Raw genomic sequence first — 20753 nt, forward strand, 5'->3', positions numbered from 1 at the left:
CTGGCCTGCTGCAGCTTGACGGTCTACCTGCGGGGGCCGGAGCTGCAGGCCCTGGTCTACGAGTGGCCCAGGTACGACTGTTGGACCGCAGAACCAGCAGCAGGACAAGCAGCCGACCTGGGACTCCAAATTCCAACACTTCATCCACCCCAACCCCCTCAGAGGAGCAGAACGATGGAGAGGAGGAGGCAGCAGAGCCTGAGGATGAAGTTCAGGGTGCAGAGCTCGAGAGTTCTACAGTTTCTGCTCCGACCCTGCGACTCCTCAAGAGGCCCTTTCAGCTCCTAATAGCGGCTGCTATGGAGAGAAACCCCATTCAGTTTCACCTGGATTCAGGATGTCATCGCTCTCCAGTGCAGTATCATGCGACACCTATCCATCAAACAGAAGGCCTCATCAACAGAGTGGCACTTTGAGCAGAAAGCAATTACACAATCAAGTGGAACATCAGAGGACATGAAAACTCAGGCCTCATTAGAAAGGACTTCTTCCCCCGACCCTGCTCTAAAGCTTGCAGTACACCCAGTGACTCCCAGGGGGCCTCTCTTTCCAAGGACAGCGCATCAGGGCTAGTTCTTTGCAAATGCACCGTGACACCATGTCAGAACTGTAGGAAACCTAATGGGCCTCTGGAACTGGTTCAGCCTCCCAGAGCCAATGGACCTGTAGACTGTAACAGTGCCTCAGATTCCTGCAGGGAGGCTGAGCTACAGAACAGACTGAAGGCTGGGAAAACGCCATCAGACTCAGCTTCTGCCTCTGGACTGGTGAACCACATAGGAACAGAAATGGTTAAGAAGGAACCCGAGAGCACTGTAAATGCATGTGCTCAAAAGAACTGCCCCACTGCCCCCACGATATGGCCCCACAGTGGCCAACAGAACCACAGGAGCCAGACAGAGCCCCAGGAGGAGTGTATGAGCACCGATGAAAAGCCCTCCTTCTCAATCACCAGCAGTTCCTTCACAGATGCACCATCTAGAGGCAGCCAGGAGCACGACACAGTAAAGTTTGGATCAGCACCCACTCCAGGTACACATCATCAGAAATGTCAAAGCTGCAGTCTTAATGTATCACTTTATACAGCTAATAATAATAATAATAATAATAATATAAATGATAATAATAATAATAATAATAATATAAATGATAATAATAATAATAATTTATTCTAATAATACTTTAAAGTGTAAGAGATAATGTACAGTAGCTATAGTGAATACGAGGGCCCCGCCCTGGAGCCAGGCCTGGGGAGGAACTCAAGGGAGTCTAACCAGAGACTGTGTTTTAGCCCATGCAGCCTGGCTGTGTACAGGCTAAAGAGATGACATAGGCCCACCCCCCATGTGCTCACCACTTGGAGGAGGTGTTGTGGGGGTTTTGTGCAGTGTGTGTCGTTTGGCAGCCTTTATGTACATGGGATGATCATTTTGTTTTGGTATTGAGAGAATTGCATAATTCTATTTTATTAGTACTGACTAGTAAATTTCTGGGATGGTGACAGATGACCGAAGTGTGAATCCATTGCCACCTGCTATGGTACCAATAGTATTACAGTGCAATATTAGTGACACAGCACGAGTTAAATCTAAGCACAAAAACAGCCTTTAGTGTTTTCTCTGGAAATTTTAAGTACAAGTAAAAACATAACACTGTAGTTTAACAGTAATTAAAGTAAACTAAACTTGTAATTCTAAAGTCAATACAGGCTTGTTGTTTCCGCCTGTAGTACTAGCCAGGGCTGCAACTATTCATCGAGTAATTTGATTACAAGAAATACTCCTGCTGTTTCATTTAATGCAGGACTCTTTAGAGCTTGTCACGTGGAGCTTGTTCACTTAACACTGATGTCAGATCAGTTTCTTTCACCAGCAGATGCAAAATGATCAGAGTGGATGGTGTTTGGTCAGTGAATTATTTATTTAGTTTACTAAAAGTAAGACAAAACACAGCATTTTTATTTGGTACAGACTGCTCAGGTGGGAAGCTGACTTGGTATCTGACGTCTCTTTACGTTTACTTGCCACAGACTGGACAGAGCAGTGTCAGGTGACAACATACATGTTAGTATGTTTCAAAGGGGACAGTAAATCATGGGTGGACTATTGACAGATTTTACAAATCAAAATCACTGACATGGGCAAGACCGTATTGATCAGAGGTTCTGAGTTTTGATTCATTTTCGATGTGATAGGAGAGAGGTCCAGATAAACGACTGGCATTAACTGGGAAAAAAGTGGACATTGGTGTGGTCAGAAATTACTTCTGATAACAGGGTTTCTGTCAGTTCACTGTAACTCTTCATGCAGTAGACACACCAGTAAGATGTCTGTTGATTTTTATTGGGATCCTTGACTCCCAAAAACCCAAACACACTCATGATAGTTAAAGGAGATGAAATAATGTTGCAACGAGTCCTCACGACTCTTTGAAGTGTGTTAAATGAAGTCATTTTCTGGAAATTTTGCAAGTGTATCACTTTGTGCATCGACCAGTTGGAGTGACTTTTTGGACACTGGAACACTTACACAGCTGGGCCGTCATATTCAATGTCGGTTTGTCTTTTTTTCTCCTGTCCCTCAGACATAAAGGCTGCTCCTGCACTGATGGACTCACTGCTGCCCAACACACTGTCCTCCATCACCAACCTGTCCAGCTGCACGAAGGATGGAAAAGAGGAGGATGGGGGTGAGTTTGTCACTCTGTGGCCACATGTGACAGTTTAAGAGCCTTTGTATTGCTGTGTTCTGCTATGAAGCACACAGAGATGTAATTAGCTTCTAGCAGTTGTGTGTTTGTGTGTGTGTTCAGGGATCGAGCTGGACAAACTGGATACAGAGATGATCAAGCTCTTGGCCCATCAGAGGATCCAGCAGCTCTTTGCTCCCAAAGTGCCCAGTACTCAACCTCCCCCCACCACCAGCACTACCCCAAAAACCTCAGCAGCCCACCCAAACAGTAAGACAGCTTTGCAGTACAATTTAGTCTGTTTACTTGTCAAGAAGTCAGTTTTTCTGCTGTTTGATTGCTGTTTTGTTCTAATTATTAAAACCTACACTCTCCTCCTTCCAGGTCAGAAAAAGGTGCAAGCCAGAGCGGTCTATTACCCTCTGACAGGAAGAGGAGCAGCTGTCAGCATGTGCTATAGGACGTCACACATAGGATCAGGTAGGACATTCAGTCGCTGTGACTTTGACCCTGCTGCATTCTGCGCCCTGGCTCTGAGCCACTCTTAGGTTTCACATTTGATGGGGAAAGGTTCACGTAGGAGAATACAATTAAAGCTGGTCTCATGTACTTTTTAAAAATCATATCAGTTCACCAAACTCCAGTCAATCATGTTTGATTTAGGTTATATTCTTGCCTTGTGACTAAAGTTTAGTAAGACAGAAGTAGAACATAGGTAGGGCCCCATTATACCTGCTGTGTGGTGCCTGGTAAATGTCACCGTACAGCAAAGTTGATGTTACATGTTGTATGCTGTCATCTCTGCTGGTCATGCACTTCTCCATTTTTATAATCTGGTGTGTTGTTGCATTGCTGCTGCAGCTGGGTTAAAGTCTGTTTTTAATGGCATTCTAACATCATATCAGTACAGAAGTTTAGAGATTCACAGGTTTCACAGAGGGAGATGTTGAAACTTTGAAACTTGGCAAAAACTTTTAAATTCCTTGGCTTCCAACTTTGACTTCTTCTCCTTCTATACCAGCACTGATTTGGAGGACTGGCAGCACCTATTGTTCAGAAGAATACTGCAGCACATACATGCACCGTAACAGCTAGCATGAATGGATATAGGTGTGTGATGGCATTACCGGTGACATGCAAAGTTGCCAACACAGCAGTTATACCAGGGCACTTAGTTTGATCTGTTAGCTTTTTAAAAAATTATTTTTTTAAGAATTTTTGAGGTAAAAGGAAGATTAGAGATTCATCTATAATTTGCTAAGACAACAGGGTCAAAAGACGGCTTTTTAAATCAGTGTTTGGGTTTTGTGTGCGAATATGTACAGAAAAGAGAACAGAAGTCTGAACAGACCAACGGCCTGCCAGAGAAATCCTCCTCCAAGCGCTCCGCTTCTCCATCCGTGGAACTGGAGCTCAACTCTGGCCCGCTGCGGCTTGACGGTCTACCTGCGGGGGCCGGAGCTGCAGGCCCTGGTCTACGAGTGGCCCAGGTACGACTGTTGGACCGCAGAACCAGCAGCAGGACAAGCAGCCGACCTGAGACTCCAAATTCCAACACTTCATCCACCCCAACCCCCTCAGAGGAGCAGAACGATGGAGAGGAGGAGGCAGCAGAGCCTGAGGATGAAGTTCAGGGTGCAGAGCTCGAGAGTTCTACAGTTTCTGCTCCGACCCTGCAACTCCTCAAGAGGCCCTTTCAGCTCCTAATAGCGGCTGCTATGGAGAGAAACCCCACTCAGTTTCAGCTGGATTCAGGATGTCATCGCTCTCCGGTGCAGTATCATGTGACACCTATCCATCAAACAGAAGGCCTCATCAACAGAGTGGCACTTTGAGCAGAAAGCAAATACACAATCAAGTGGAACATCAGAGGACATGAAAACTCAGGCCTCATTAGAAAGGACTTCTTCCTCTGACCCCTGCTCTAAAGCTTGCAGTACACCCAGTGACTCCCAGGGGGCCTCTCTTTCCAAGGACAGCGCATCAGGGCTAGTTCTTTGCAAATGCACCGTGACACCATGTCAGAACTGTAGGAAACCTAATGGGCCTCTGGAACTGGTTCAGCCTCCCAGAGCCAATGGACCTGTAGACTGTAACAGTGCCTCAGATTCCTGCAGGGAGGCTGAGCTGCAGAACAGACTGAAGGCTGGGAAAACGCCATCAGACTCAACTTCTGCCTCTGGACTGGTGAACCACATAGGAACAGAAATGGTTAAGAAGGAACCCGAGAGCACTGTAAATGCATGTGCTCAACAGAACTGCCCCACTGCCCCCACGATATGGCCCCACAGTGGCCAACAGAACCACAGGAGCCAGACAGAGCCCCAGGAGGAGTGTATGAGCACCGATGAAAAGACCTCCTTCTCAATCACCAGCAGTTCCTTCACAGATGCACCATCTAGAGGCAGCCAGGAGCACGACACAGTAAAGTTTGGATCAGCACCTACTCCAGGTACACATCATCAGAAATGTCAAAGCTGCAGTCTTAGTGTATCACTTTATACAGGTAATACTACTACTACTACTACTACTAATAATATACTCAAGTAATCATTATATTACTCTCTCCTCATTATACATGTAACGGGGGCCATGGTGTGTATGAGAGAACATTTAATTTGAGGCTATAGCAACATTATTTTACATATTTAAATTAATATAAATACATTTTTAACATTAAGAAATTGTGTTAATAGTCATGATGTTAGGCTGAATTATTATTATTAGTATTAACATCTCCACTTTCATAACGTCTGTTTTGCATTAAAGCACAGAGAAGGCCTCAGAACTGAGAATGGTTATATGCTCACCTTTCTTCACTGCAGGCACTACATGCTCGTTTGAAGGCTTACACACATTCACTCGCACACTTTAACACACGTGCATTCACACGCGTGCACACTGACCAACTCTGCTTCATCCAGGAGATGCAATACTGTCAAAAGTTTTTTCCCCCCTAATAATGTAAGAAAGAGCTCCAAGCAGATGGGAAGAAGGTCATTTTATTTTATGCCTCAGTCTAGGATGGATGGGATGCACAGCTTATTTTATTTGGCAGGTCACTTAAAATTGTGATTCTGTTGTTTCTGCTTTTAATAATTTATCAGTTTTTTGTCTTTAGGAAAATGTTTCTTCAAGAAAGTGGAAATGTGATTTTGATATGGGATGTAAATACAGTGAAAGAGTTGAGCTCTTTTGGCAGATACTGTATATAGTTAAACTATCAAAACACTGCATTTTCTAAAGTGGAAACAAATGAAAAGTTCATTTTAAAAGACCTGAGTTTTCTCTCTTTTGAATGTTTACTATTGCTATTAATTGAATATTCATTGCTGACATAATCAATAGTGCTCACAGTTTTCTTGCATATTTTGTATCATGCAGCCGCATTTACCAAAAGGATACATGGCCATTTACGAGAACATTTTATTTTCAGTTATGGAGTTATGAAGAAAAAAAAGGTTATTCAGATATAACTTGCTCTGCCTTATATCTCAGTAATAGTTCCTGTGCACTTTTTTCCTTTATAGTGAACTATGAAAAACTTTTTTCCTAGTCCTTCTTTAATCTCATCTCATCAATTTGTCTGTTTTTTCTCCTGTCCCTCAGACATAAAGGCTGCTCCTGCACTGATGGACTCACTGCTGCCCAACACACTGTCCTCCATCACCAACCTGTCCAGCTGCACGAAGGATGGAAAAGAGGGGGATGGGGGTGAGTTTGTCACTCTGTGGCCACATGTGACAGTTTAAGAGCCTTTGTATTGCTGTGTTCTGCTATGAAGCACACAAAGTTGTAGTAAGCTTTTAGCGGTTGTGTGTGTTTGTGTTTTTGTGCACATCGATCGAGCTGGACAAACTGGATACAGAGATGATCAAGCTCTTGGCCCATCAGAGGATCCAGCAGCTCTTTGCTCCCAAAGTGCCCAGTACTCAACCTCCCCCCACCACCAGCACTACCCTAAAAACCTCAGCACCCCACCCAAACAGTAAGACAGCTTTGCAGTACAATTTAGTCTGTTTACTTGTCAAGAAGTCAGTTTTTCTACCTACACTCTCCTCCTTCCAGGTCAGAAAAAGGTGCAAGCCAGAGCGGTCTATTACCCTCTGACAGGAAGAGGAGCAGCTGTCAGCATGTGCTATAGGACGTCACACATAGGATCAGGTAGGACATTCAGTCGCTGTGACTTTGACCCTGCTGCATTCTGTGCCCTGGCTCTGAGCCACTCTTAGGTTTCACCTTTGATGGGGAAAGGTTCACGTAGGAGAATACAATTAAAGCTGGTCTCATGTACTTTTAAAAATCATACCAGTTCACCAAACTCCAGTCAATCATGTTTGATTTAGGTTATATTCTTGCCTTGTGACTAAAGTTTAGTTAGACAGAAGTAGAACATAGGTAGGGCCCCATTATACCTGCTGTGTGGTGCCTGGCAAATGTCACCGTACAGCAAAGTTGATGTTACATGTTGTATGCTGTCATCTCTGCTGGTCATGCACTTCTCCATTTTTATAATCTGGTGTGTTGTTGCATTGCTGCTGCAGCTGGGTTAAAGTCTGTTTTTAATGGCATTCTAACATCATATCAGTACAGAAGTTTAGAGATTCACAGGTTTCACAGAGGGAGATGTTGAAACTTTGAAACTTGGCAAAAACTTTTAAATTCCTTGGCTTCCAACTTTGACTTCTTCTCCTTCTATACCAGCACTGATTTGGAGGACTGGCAGCACCTATTGTTCAGAAGAATACTGCAGCACATACATGCACCGTAACAGCTAGCATGAATGGATATAGGTGTGTGATGGCATTACCGGTGACATGCAAAGTTGCCAACACAGCAGTTATACCAGGGCACTTAGTTTGATCTGTTAGCTTTTTAAAAAATTATTTTTTTAAGAATTTTTGAGGTAAAAGGAAGATTAGAGATTCATCTATAATTTGCTAAGACAACAGGGTCAAAAGACGGCTTTTTAAATCAGTGTTTGGGTTTTGTGTGCGAATATGTACAGAAAAGAGAACAGAAGTCTGAACAGACCAACGGCCTGCCAGAGAAATCCTCCTCCAAGCGCTCCGCTTCTCCATCCGTGGAACTGGAGCTCAACTCTGGCCCGCTGCGGCTTGACGGTCTACCTGCGGGGGCCGGAGCTGCAGGCCCTGGTCTACGAGTGGCCCAGGTACGACTGTTGGACCGCAGAACCAGCAGCAGGACAAGCAGCCGACCTGAGACTCCAAATTCCAACACTTCATCCACCCCAACCCCCTCAGAGGAGCAGAACGATGGAGAGGAGGAGGCAGCAGAGCCTGAGGATGAAGTTCAGGGTGCAGAGCTCGAGAGTTCTACAGTTTCTGCTCCGACCCTGCAACTCCTCAAGAGGCCCTTTCAGCTCCTAATAGCGGCTGCTATGGAGAGAAACCCCACTCAGTTTCAGCTGGATTCAGGATGTCATCGCTCTCCGGTGCAGTATCATGTGACACCTATCCATCAAACAGAAGGCCTCATCAACAGAGTGGCACTTTGAGCAGAAAGCAAATACACAATCAAGTGGAACATCAGAGGACATGAAAACTCAGGCCTCATTAGAAAGGACTTCTTCCTCTGACCCCTGCTCTAAAGCTTGCAGTACACCCAGTGACTCCCAGGGGGCCTCTCTTTCCAAGGACAGCGCATCAGGGCTAGTTCTTTGCAAATGCACCGTGACACCATGTCAGAACTGTAGGAAACCTAATGGGCCTCTGGAACTGGTTCAGCCTCCCAGAGCCAATGGACCTGTAGACTGTAACAGTGCCTCAGATTCCTGCAGGGAGGCTGAGCTGCAGAACAGACTGAAGGCTGGGAAAACGCCATCAGACTCAACTTCTGCCTCTGGACTGGTGAACCACATAGGAACAGAAATGGTTAAGAAGGAACCCGAGAGCACTGTAAATGCATGTGCTCAACAGAACTGCCCCACTGCCCCCACGATATGGCCCCACAGTGGCCAACAGAACCACAGGAGCCAGACAGAGCCCCAGGAGGAGTGTATGAGCACCGATGAAAAGACCTCCTTCTCAATCACCAGCAGTTCCTTCACAGATGCACCATCTAGAGGCAGCCAGGAGCACGACACAGTAAAGTTTGGATCAGCACCTACTCCAGGTACACATCATCAGAAATGTCAAAGCTGCAGTCTTAGTGTATCACTTTATACAGGTAATACTACTACTACTACTACTACTAATAATATACTCAAGTAATCATTATATTACTCTCTCCTCATTATACATGTAACGGGGGCCATGGTGTGTATGAGAGAACATTTAATTTGAGGCTATAGCAACATTATTTTACATATTTAAATTAATATAAATACATTTTTAACATTAAGAAATTGTGTTAATAGTCATGCTGTTAGGCTGAATTATTATTAGTATTAACATCTCCACTTTCATAACGTCTGTTTTGCATTAAAGCACAGAGAAGGCCTCAGAACTGAGAATGGTTATATGCTCACCTTTCTTCACTGCAGGCACTACATGCTCGTTTGAAGGCTTACACACATTCACTCGCACACTTTAACACACGTGCATTCACACGCGTGCACACTGACCAACTCTGCTTCATCCAGGAGATGCAATACTGTCAAAAGTTTTTTCCCCCCTAATAATGTAAGAAAGAGCTCCAAGCAGATGGGAAGAAGGTCATTTTATTTTATGCCTCAGTCTAGGATGGATGGGATGCACAGCTTATTTTATTTGGCAGGTCACTTAAAATTGTGATTCTGTTGTTTCTGCTTTTAATAATTTATCAGTTTTTTGTCTTTAGGAAAATGTTTCTTCAAGAAAGTGGAAATGTGATTTTGATATGGGATGTAAATACAGTGAAAGAGTTGAGCTCTTTTGGCAGATACTGTATATAGTTAAACTATCAAAACATTGCATTTTCTAAAGTGGAAACAAATGAAAAGTTCATTTTAAAAGACCTGAGTTTTCTCTCTTTTGAATGTTTACTATTGCTATTAATTGAATACTCATTGCTGACATAATCGATAGTGCTCACAGTTTTCTTGCATATTTTGTATCGTGTAGCCCCATTTACCAAAAGGATACATGGCCATTTACGAGAACATTTTATTTTCAGTTATGGAGTTATGAAGAAAAAAAAGGTTATTCAGATATAACTTGCTCTGCCTTATATCTCAGTAATAGTTCCTGTGCACTTTTTTCCTTTATAGTGAACTATGAAAAACTTTTTTCCTAGTCCTTCTTTAATCTCATCTCATCAATTTGTCTGTTTTTTTCTCCTGTCCCTCAGACATAAAGGCTGCTCCTGCACTGATGGACTCACTGCTGCCCAACACACTGTCCTCCATCACCAACCTGTCCAGCTGCACGAAGGATGGAAAAGAGGGGGATGGGGGTGAGTTTGTCACTCTGTGGCCACATGTGACAGTTTAAGAGCCTTTGTATTGCTGTGTTCTGCTATGAAGCACACAAAGTTGTAGTAAGCTTTTAGCGGTTGTGTGTGTTTGTGTTTTTGTGCACATCGATCGAGCTGGACAAACTGGATTCAGAGATGATCAAGCTCTTGGCCCATCAGAGGATCCAGCAGCTCTTTGCTCCCAAAGTGCCCAGCACTCAACCTCCCCCCACCACCAGCACTACCCCAAAAACCTCAGCACCCCACCCAAACAGTAAGACAGCTTTGCACTACAATTTCGTCTGTTTACTTGTCAAGAAGTCAGTTTTTCTGCTGTTTGATTGCTGTTTTATTCTAATTATTAAAACCTACACTCTCCTCCTTCCAGGTCAGAAAAAGGTGCAAGCCAGAGCGGTCTATTACCCTCTGACAGGAAGAGAGCAGCTGTCAGCATGTGCTATAGGACGTCACACATAGGATCAGGTAGGACATTCAGTCGCTGTGACTTTGACCCTGCTGCATTCTGCGCCCTGGCTCTGAGCCACTCTTAGGTTTCACCTTTGATGGGGAAAGGTTCACGTAGGAGAATACAATTAAAGCTCCTCTCACGTACTTTTAAAAATCATACCAGTTCACCAAACTCCAGTCAATCATGTTTGATTTAGGTTATATTCTTGCCTTGTGACTAAAGTTTAGTTAGACAGAAGTAGAACATAGGTAGGGCCCCATTATACCTGCTGTGTGGTGCCTGGCAAATGTCACCGTACAGCAAAGTTGATGTTACATGTTGTATGCTGTCATCTCTGCTGGTCATGCACTTCTCCATTTTTATAATCTGGTGTGTTGTTGCATTGCTGCTGCAGCTGGGTTAAAGTCTGTTTTTAATGGCATTCTAACATCATATCAGTACAGAAGTTTAGAGATTCACAGGTTTCACAGAGGGAGATGTTGAAACTTTGAAACTTGGCAAAAACTTTTAAATTCCTTGGCTTCCAACTTTGACTTCTTCTCCTTCTCTACCAGCACTGATTTGGAGGACTGGCAGCACCTATTGTTCAGAAGAATACTGCAGCACGTACATGCACCGTAACAGCTAGCATGAATGGATATAGCTGTGTGATGGCATTACCGGTGACATGCAAAGCTGCCAACACAGCAGGTATACCAGGGCCCTTAGTTTGGTGTCTTGGACCTGAGCTAATCACTCCTACAGATATAAAAATGGGAAGTGAAGCAGAAGCAGTGTGTGGAAAAACTAACAACACCCCATCATTCATTAGCTTGCAGAACCACCAGACACTCTTGTGTAGATTTGCTGATGTGCTTGGAGTCATTGCACTGTCTGATCCTAGGTGAATTTTTTGGACTTTAACTCCTGGGAATATTTTGCAGCTGTCTTGAATGTTTTCCACTTGAATAGTGAATAATCTTTCTCATGGTAGAATTATGAGCGTGTTTGGGACTGGCTTTATGCCACTTCAAATACTGACGTGCAGCACTCATTTATTCTTTAAGACATCTTTCCTCTTTGGCATTATGTCGACACACACCAGAATGCTTCTGAGTTTATAGAGGTGGTCACTCATGCTGATAATCAGTTAATCAATTGTGTTTGATTAGCAGTATGTACCTGCTACTTGCCATCTTTATTTCTATGGAAGCAACAGGGGTTTGCTTAGTGTTTCATACACTAATTCTGCATTTTGGCTTCTGTTTTTGTCAAATACATGACAGTGTAATGTCATATTTTATAGTTCATCTGAGGTTATATATCAAGATTTAACTTCCAGACCTGCTAAAACCAAGATGATTTTTATTTTGTCCTAATATGTAAACCTTGACAGAAGGTATCCTTTTAACCATGACTGTACTTCTGTACGACAGGCAGCAGTACACGACAGAGTATAATATAATAATATATTGAGCCTGTACTAGCTCCCAATCTCTGCATCATTAGTCAGGTTGAGTGATAGTTGATACCTTCATCTTTAAATCGGAATATTTTAAGCAAGTTGTCTGTGAAAGTAAGTTCTTAGACCTGTGAGGGTTACAACAGGACCATGAGGAATAAAAACTACTGAACAAAAGCACAATATGTCACATTGGAGTGCAGGTCATTAAAATACATTTCGACAAATCAATATTGCAGAAAAAAAATCCATGTTGCAAATCTTTATTCTTTGTGTTGTGGGAAAGGGTGTTTAAGTCTTTAACTGTTTCTTTAAGGTGCTGACATGGATGTGTGCCTTACAAACTACGGTCACTGCAACTACATATCGGGGAAACATGCCTGTATTTTCTATGATGAGGTGAGGCCTTTAAACTACATCACTCTGCAGAGCACTCCTGTGGTTGTTAGTGAACAAGATGTAAATTGTGTGTGTGTGTTTGTCGTCCTTCAGAATACCAAGCATTATGAGCTTCTGAACTATAGCGAGCATGGCACTACAGTGGATAATGTCCTGTACTCATGCGATTTCTCTGAGAAGACCTCACCATGTCCACCCAGTGGCCTGGTAGCCAAAGTCCAAGGAATCATTCGTAAGTACATCTCCTTCATCTGTTTGGATTGGCTTGAAGGAACCCAGGTCTGTGTGCCCAGTTAGTTTGATGTGGACTGCTGATGAGGTTGTCTCTCATAGATTTTGTATGAACACAATTTTATGAATATCCATCCATCTTCTTCCACTTAGCCACTCATCTGTATGTGTTCTGGTTAAAATGGTTAAAATTTTATTTGTGAAGAAATCATAACGTCATTGCTTCTGTAACTTAAAGGAATACTTTAATTTATACTCTAATACTGAAAAGAATCATTTTTAGTTTGGCTAGAATTTCAGGAAGTGTAGCCCCCCATGTGCTTAATGTCAGTGTCCTGTTTGTTACACTGACACTGCTCCTGCAGTATTGGTCAGCTTTTAGTGTTCTTCATCCAAATTGTGGTCAAGGTCACATTTGTCATTCTTAATGGGTCCATGTAATTAGTTTGTGCAGTGTAGTGAACCAATGACAAGAAAACTTATCACCTTCTTGCTGTAATTCATACCTTACAGTAGCCTATGAGATGTGATGAGCTATGCGTGCTTATTTTTAAGTGAATAATATTAGCTTAATATAAAAATAAAATAAATAAGTGAACATCATCATTAGCTGTCTTCAGTCAGCCCATGTTCTTGGACTGCAGCTGATGGCTCTTGTTCTGCTCTGAGTCCCAGTGAGCTCATTGTATTGTCATTGTTGGAGAACTGCACACGAACCAGTTCTCCATCTGTTGTAGGTTCTGGTTAGAGTGCCAGCTTCAAGTGCAGGGAAAAAAACAAACCATGAGTTTGGTGTTGGAGTTCATCTCCACCCATAATGGCGATCTAGCCAGCGAGCCTGCTGGTAGAGAAAACACCAAATGGGAAAGAACGGGCTGGCTTATTATTAGCTATTGCAATTTCAAAGTAAAAGTAAGGATGTAGTAAACTTACAGTACAGTGGTAAACTTGGTGCATATGGCATTGTAGCAATGAAAAAGGTAAATAAATAAAGTGCTAAAATGAGCAGTCAGATATACTTGTTCTGTGGCAGACCACGTTATGTAAAATCTGAATGTTGCTCGTATCACATAAAGCTTCCAGTCTTAATCTGTTATTAAAGATCATTTGGACAGATGTTTAATTAGTAAAGAGCTGCAGTGTGAAACAGCATTAAATCAAATTTCTCTGAAACTGTTTATAGATGATGAGTGTAAAACATGTTTGCCAGAGTTCAGCTTTCCACATGATTTTAGTCTCATTTTCAAAACAAAGTGTTAATTTTTATTTTGTGGATAAAATGTAATCAGTGAAATCTTTTCATGGTTGCATTGTCTTCACATTAATGGAGTTTACTGTGACACTAGTCTGTACAGACGTCTTTCTCAGACCTGCTGCATTTCTTCTTTGCGTAGGTCGCAGTAAGAAACGGGAAGAGGACGAAGGAGCCAACTCCATGGTGGGGTTGTTGCCAGTAGGTGGAGTGATGAGTAGCCAATGTCAGGGTGGTGCTGAGCCGTCTTGTAGCTGCAAAGCGAGTAGCTCCAGTCTAATTGGAGGCAGCGGGGCGGGCTGGGAGGGCACGGCCCTGCTCCACTATGGCAGCTACATCAAACTGGGCTGCCTCCAATTTGTCTTTAGCATCACTGAGTTTGCCAGTAAGCAGCCCAAAGAGGAGCAGGCCACTACACCTGCTGCCAGTTGCACCAGCAGCAGCAGTGTCATCAGCACCACCCTCACCACCACCGCTAACACCTCCACACCACCACCACCACCCAGCACTGCCACAACGAGCAGCTTTTCCAACCAGGATGAGGCTGACTCTGAGACTGTACCTCCCCACCAAGTGCCCGTACTGCGTTCTAACTCTGTTCCATAATCCGCACAGGAAGCCCCGCCCTCCCTCTTATTTTGCACCTTCTGTGTCACGATGAAGGGAAAGCTGCACAGCTGGTTGGTCAACAGGGAAAAGTTCTTTTTTGTTTGTTTGTTTTAATGGTTTATATCTTTGCATGAACTTGAAGTATTATTGACAATCTTTTTTTTTTTCTTTTTTCTTTTAAATGACTGACGTAACCTTGTGTTCACTTCAGACCGTTAGGACTTTGAGCAAACATTACTTACTTGCGCTCAATCTTTTTTTTGCCAGTATATTAGTTATGTATGGTGTAACCTTTTTGTCAGTCAGCCCATTTAGCACAAACATTTTTTGTTGTTTTCCTTTGTAGTATTGAATTCCATACATTCTAATTTCTTTTGCTGCTTTTGCACCACAGGTAGCTATATATGTATGAAAACATACATGTTTATACACTATAACATGTATATATAATGTAAATACATTTTAATTCAGTGCCTCTCGATTGGAGAAACATTGGATTTCATGTAGATTTGCCATCTTTTGGTTTTTAACTGTACAGCTCATTGAATTTGTGATACTGTGTAGCGTACCAGACGTTTTGTGATAAAACTTGGTCTTAGTCTGTACTTTCCGCTGTAGTCCATCTGTAAATACCGTATAGTTTTAGCACTCATTTTAACATCTTGTGCTGCTGTGTATATAAGCACTCTTTGTCTGTACCTGCTTGTCTGTTCAAACCTGTAAATACAGAAAGATTTTCTAAGAACAAACTCAGTGTTTACGCCTGTTATTTTCAGCCTTGTTCTAGGTCCACTTTGAGCTCTAGTTTGGTTTTCACTTTCTGAGACAGCAGGTTCAGTACTAACAGGGGCGGTTCTACAGGGGTGGCATGGGGTGGGCATGTGCCACCCTAAAATAATCTTTCCCACACCCTAGTTGTTTGCATATGACATGTTGTTTATTAAAATAAGCTAGCATTAACACTTTGAGCCTAGCTAAAATTAACGTTGAATATAAATTCTAAAAACTGAATATATTGCATAGCGTTACCCTCCCTCCCTATTAAAAACTGGTTCAGCCCTGCTCTATTTCTTGTTGTCGGTAGCAACCAATGCCTATGATTGGGCAGAGCACATTTGGAATGAAGAGTTTATCAATGAGGTCCACGCGGACCTGGTCATCATACTGTTCATTCAGAATGCTCGTGGTCTCGGCTTGTTTCAGGACAAAAAAAAAAGTAAAAATGGACAAAGTGATGACGTGCTCCATGAAAAGCAGACCGTGGGTTGGAACAGAAATAAACAGAGATGTGTTTTGTTTTAATTTCTCTACCTCATGGTTGTTTAATTCAAAAATACAGGAAGCAGCAACAGATGCAATTACAGTTATTAAGGTGTCACACATTTACAGTATAAACTAAAAATGAAATGTGGATTTTGCTTTTCTTTTAACCTGTTAAACCCCAAACGGTTTTCTGAGCTTCCTGCTCGAAAATGAAATTCCCAAAATTAATTCAGTATTTCTCTGCAATTACAAACTCTGTGTATACAATCTTGGTATACACAGAGTTTCAAAATAAAGCTAACACCTGTGTGTGAAAACATCAGATGTGTAAATGTTGCAGCAGACATTACTGTATCAAAGTTACTGAGACTGGAACACAGAAAAAGTAAGTAGTTTTTTCTTCTCGCCTAATTTATTAATTAATTAATTTATTTATTTTAGTATATAACCCTTTTTAAAAATATTCTTCAGTTCACATTTTACTCCAGAAATTCAGTAAACACCATATAAACATCATCTGTGCAAAGATTTATGCTTCTAAAGTGAAACAGTGAAAAATTATAGCACTGTCAAATACATAAATATTGTACAAAAGTGTTGAATTTTGGCACAGATTGGCACCATGGCAATTGAATTTTTTAGGTATTAAAGAACAGAAATGATTTAATTTTATTAATAAGCCTAAAAATGCTTGCTTTTGAATATTTTTGAAGAATTAACCACACATTCATATGGCAATGGGCCTTTTCTGCCGTGCGCATGGAGCGTTTAATTGGCCTCTGGCCCTTTAAACTCTGAGGGGCTGTAACTTTGGTTTCTTTTGGCTAATTTGCATGATTGACACCTCTTTTTAATCGTTTGAGCCAATAGGATGACAGTAACATTGCCACGTCTCTTCAACCAATCAGAAGTTGCAAGGCCAAACTGTGGCCAGTCACATGTCTGTAGCTGAAATCGAGGTTGTTGATGGAAGTGGCTCTGATGCGCCTTGTTAGCCGTGGTAGCTGCTGATAATCATGAGGCTATCAGCTACGGGCAAAAATAACAGAGGAAATCGGGAGTAAGCCAATTTCTGTCTTAGCGCATTTGCGCTGCATTTGTGTTTTAGTGCTCTTCTCAGTGAATTTTGGTCAGAGTGTGGTGAAACTTGGTGTTAGGAATTGGTGATAGCTCTGGAAGCTAATTAGTCTTTCTTTAGCCGGTTACATGAAGTCTGAAGAATTTCTGGTTCGGTTTTGTTTGTTTAGCGGACTTTTGGGCATTTACGTAACTGCTCTTTTAATCATGGCTTGTTTTCGTTGTGTTTGGAGGTTTTAAAAATGGTTTATATGAGATTTTAGCTGAGATTCAGAGGTTTCTGTGGATACATAAATGTTGGGACTTTTATTTCTGACCTCATGTTATAACCGATTAAACGTGATCTCCTCCCTTTTGCCCCTGGTACCAGGGGCGTGGGGCTTAGCACTGAACTAATATTAAGTTGTGTAACCATTATTACTGATCATTGTTTTACATCTGTGTGGCATGGAGTCAACTAGCATTTGACACCTGCCTCCAAGATGACTGGACTACATTCCACAGATCTTCTGCATTCTTGGGTTTTGCATCAAGAACAGAATTTTTGAGGTCACTGGCGTTGGTCGAACAGATGTGTGGTAGACTTGCTTTTCAGGAGCCGCTACCGACAAACCAGCAAATAAACAGCAAATATTTCAAAGACCCCAGGTGTAGGCTGGGGCGGGCGGTCAATCCTTCAAGCTCAGGTCCTCTACCAGAGGCCTGGGAGCTTGAGGGTCCTGCGCAGTATCTTAGCTGTTCCTAGGACTGTGCTCTTCTGGACAGAGATTGCTGACGTTGTTCCCGGGATCTGCTGGAGCCACTTGCCTTGCTTGGGAGTCACTGTACCTAGTGCTCCGATTGCCACAGGGACCACCATTACCTTCACCCTCCACATCTTCTCGAGCTCTTCTCTGAGCCCTTGGTATTTCTCGAGCTTCTCGTGTTCCTTCTTCCTGATGTTGCTGTCATTCGGAATCGCTACATCTATCACTACGTCCGTCTTCTTCTGTTTGTCTACCACCACTATGTCCGGTTGGTTAGCCACCACCATTTTGTCCGTCTGTATCTGGAAGTCCCACAGGATCTTAGCTCGGTCATTCTCCACCACCCTCCTTTACACAGCCTGCACCTGGGGTCTTGCCTGGTGTGATAGACCCCAGCCTCTATGGATCTTGTGCTCAGAGCTTGTTCCTGTGCTGCCACGATTAGTGCCTCTGTGCTGTCTTTCAGTCCAGCTTTGTCCAGCCACTGGTAGGATTTCTGGATATCAGCCACCTCCACTATCTGCCGGTGGTATATACCGTGCAGGGGCCTGTCCTTCCATGATGTTTTCCTCGCCTTCCTCCTCTTTCTTTGGTTTCTGCTGCCTGAGGTATTCACTGAGCACACGGTCGGTTGAGGCCATCTTCTTCTTCTTTTTTTTTTCTTTATTATAATTATGTATTTATTTGATTTAATTTTCGGTTGTTACAGACGGGACAGACATGACTGGGGGATAGGACAGAGAGAAAGAATGAAAGAAAGAGAGGGGGAGAAAGAAAAATAGAGGGGAGAAGAGATGGTGAGAAAGGGGGGAAGAAAAACAAACAAAAAAACCCAAACAAACAAAACACCTGGATCACCTGTATGGAGATAAGAAAAAACAGAAGAGAAAACAAACAAGAAAGAGCAACATAATAAATACAACACCATCACAATAAACTAGCTAACAATAGATAACAGTAGATACTAAATATTACATGTTATTGTGCAGTACGCAAGATCAACAGCGCACAATGTGCTTTGAGGTAGCAGCCAAGAAAGATGTAGTGTGTGTCTGCGAACACCCGTGTGTACACCTGTGTGCACACCTGTGTGGATCGGCACGCTTGTTTTCAAAAGGTTTCTCCATGTAACGATCTGCTAGGGAGTGTGGGGAGTCATATCCCCGTCCCCCGGGCATGAAGCAGGTATGGAGGAGATCCCGGCCCCAGACATCCAGAGGCCCCAGAATACGAGGACCCAAGGAGGACCACCAGGGGGGCAACCATGCCACCCTCCTGGGAAGAGCTGAGGAGAGCCCCAAATGAGAAGTCACCCAGCAGCCACGGAGCAGAGGCCAGAGGGGGTTGCAGTGACGTGCCCGCGGGCTCTGCCGGCAGCCAGCTGTGCCAGAGAGGACTGGGCCTCAGGCCCAGAGGCCAGAGGCCTGAGGGCACCCCACCCCCCGGAAGGGGCCAGGCCCAGCCAATCGGCTACCAGGAGTGTGCCGGTACATAAATGAGTGCCTAGCCCCAGACACCAAGAACCACCAACACACCAACGTCTGAAGGCATCGGCCACTGGCAGGGAGTGTGGTGAGGGGAGATAGGCCTCCATACCTCAGAGAGCCTGAGATGTTCCCAGAGAGGTGGAGTCTAAGACCCAAGCTGACATATAGACACAGACGAACGGGCGCACGCAGACACAAACGTGCATTCCCACCCCCATATACACAAACAAATACTCAGCACTCACCCGACGTGGAGACAGACACAAATAGACACTGTACACACATTCACACTCCCCAAACATACTCTATATCCCAGGTCCGGGTACTCCCGCCCCAGAGGCGCAAACCGTACCCAGACCCAGGAGATGTAACGCTTCTCTCTGGGGTGGAGGAAAGCAGACCGCCTCCTTATCTGCAGTAGCAGGGAGGCCCCGCATCCCAGCCCCCAATCCGACGGCCAGCACCTCCTCCCAGCCCCCCAGCCCTGACGGTTAACAGAACGGGGGTGAGTGGAGACCCCAAACCTCCCTCCGCCCGCTCATATGTAGTGTTGCTGCGTGCTGTTCTAAAGTGCATTTAAAACACAGGAGGGCATGGTGCTTCCTGCCAGAGAGCAGCACGGCTCCTCCCGAAAACCCTCAGTGTCTATATGCATTTAAAATTGAGGGTAGGGCACCAGTGCCAGAGGTGGGTTTGAATACACGGACCGTCCTCTGGACGCTGTATGACGTGCCCACCCCCAAGGCCCTGTATGTATGTGTTATGAGAGTATGATTAATGCAGATGTCTAGGTTGCGGAATAAAATTGAGACACAGGCGGCCGGAAGGGGACAGAGGGGGAGTGCCTTCCCTGCACCCTGGTGACACACCTGCACCCCAAGCCCTGCGTGTGTGTGGGTGTGGTGGAGCGGGAAGTGGAAGGCATCTGAGGATGGGGAGGGAAGAAAGGGGGGGCAAGCGACCCCTCCCTGGGGCCAGCTCCCCCGCTGACCCCAGTAGGCACCCACACACTCTGGAACCCACCAGGGCAGGGGGGCCCAGGCCCGTCCGGACCGGGGCAACAGCAGCAGCACCACCCGGCCCCACAGAGTCTGGGGCAGCCCACCCGACCCCACCCCAAAGAAAACCACCCACCCCATCATCCAATCTTCTCCCAGACTACACAAGACAATAGACACCCAGGTTGAGTCATTCTCCACCTCTCCAATATCTCTCCCCCACCTGCAGAGTGTGCTCTTGTAGAGAGGAGACCTCCTGCAAAGATGTAACAGCCTCCCCACCAGTTAGAGAGCCCTCCAGTTGGGCCGGTGCACCAGAGGTCCCCCGCACCGGGGCTGAGCCCCCATGCACCCACCTGACCACCACCCCGGCGACACAACAACCAGGACCCAAGGCCCCAAGGCCCAGCCAAAGCCCCAGCCCGGAGGCGGAGCACCCCCAGACCCCCAAGCCTCCACGCCCGTCCCGGACCCACCCAGGGGCAGCCAGGCTACCAGGCCAGTAACCAACGTCCGCCAGCACAGACCCTCCCCCATCTCCGCTGTACGCAGCCACAAGGAAAACACCATCTAAGAGCCACCAGAACCCCTAACCAGGTCATGGCCACAACCCCCGCGTTAGGCCCTCCAGGGAAAACATCCCTAGGGAATCCCTAGACGCCCTAAGGCCGTCCCTACCCCCATATCAACCACAATAG

At 44.5% G+C, this 20753-nt stretch overlaps 1 pseudogene; it reads left to right on the forward strand.

Annotated features, from left to right (window-relative positions):
- Positions 1-788: 788 nt before the first annotated feature.
- Positions 789-14886, forward strand: LOC134641570 (PHD finger protein 12-like; annotated as a pseudogene).
- Positions 14887-20753: the final 5867 nt, after the last annotated feature.

The sequence above is a fragment of the Pelmatolapia mariae genome, linkage group LG14 (genome assembly GCF_036321145.2).
Source record: "Pelmatolapia mariae isolate MD_Pm_ZW linkage group LG14, Pm_UMD_F_2, whole genome shotgun sequence".
NCBI classification, from domain to species: Eukaryota; Metazoa; Chordata; class Actinopteri; order Cichliformes; family Cichlidae; genus Pelmatolapia; species Pelmatolapia mariae.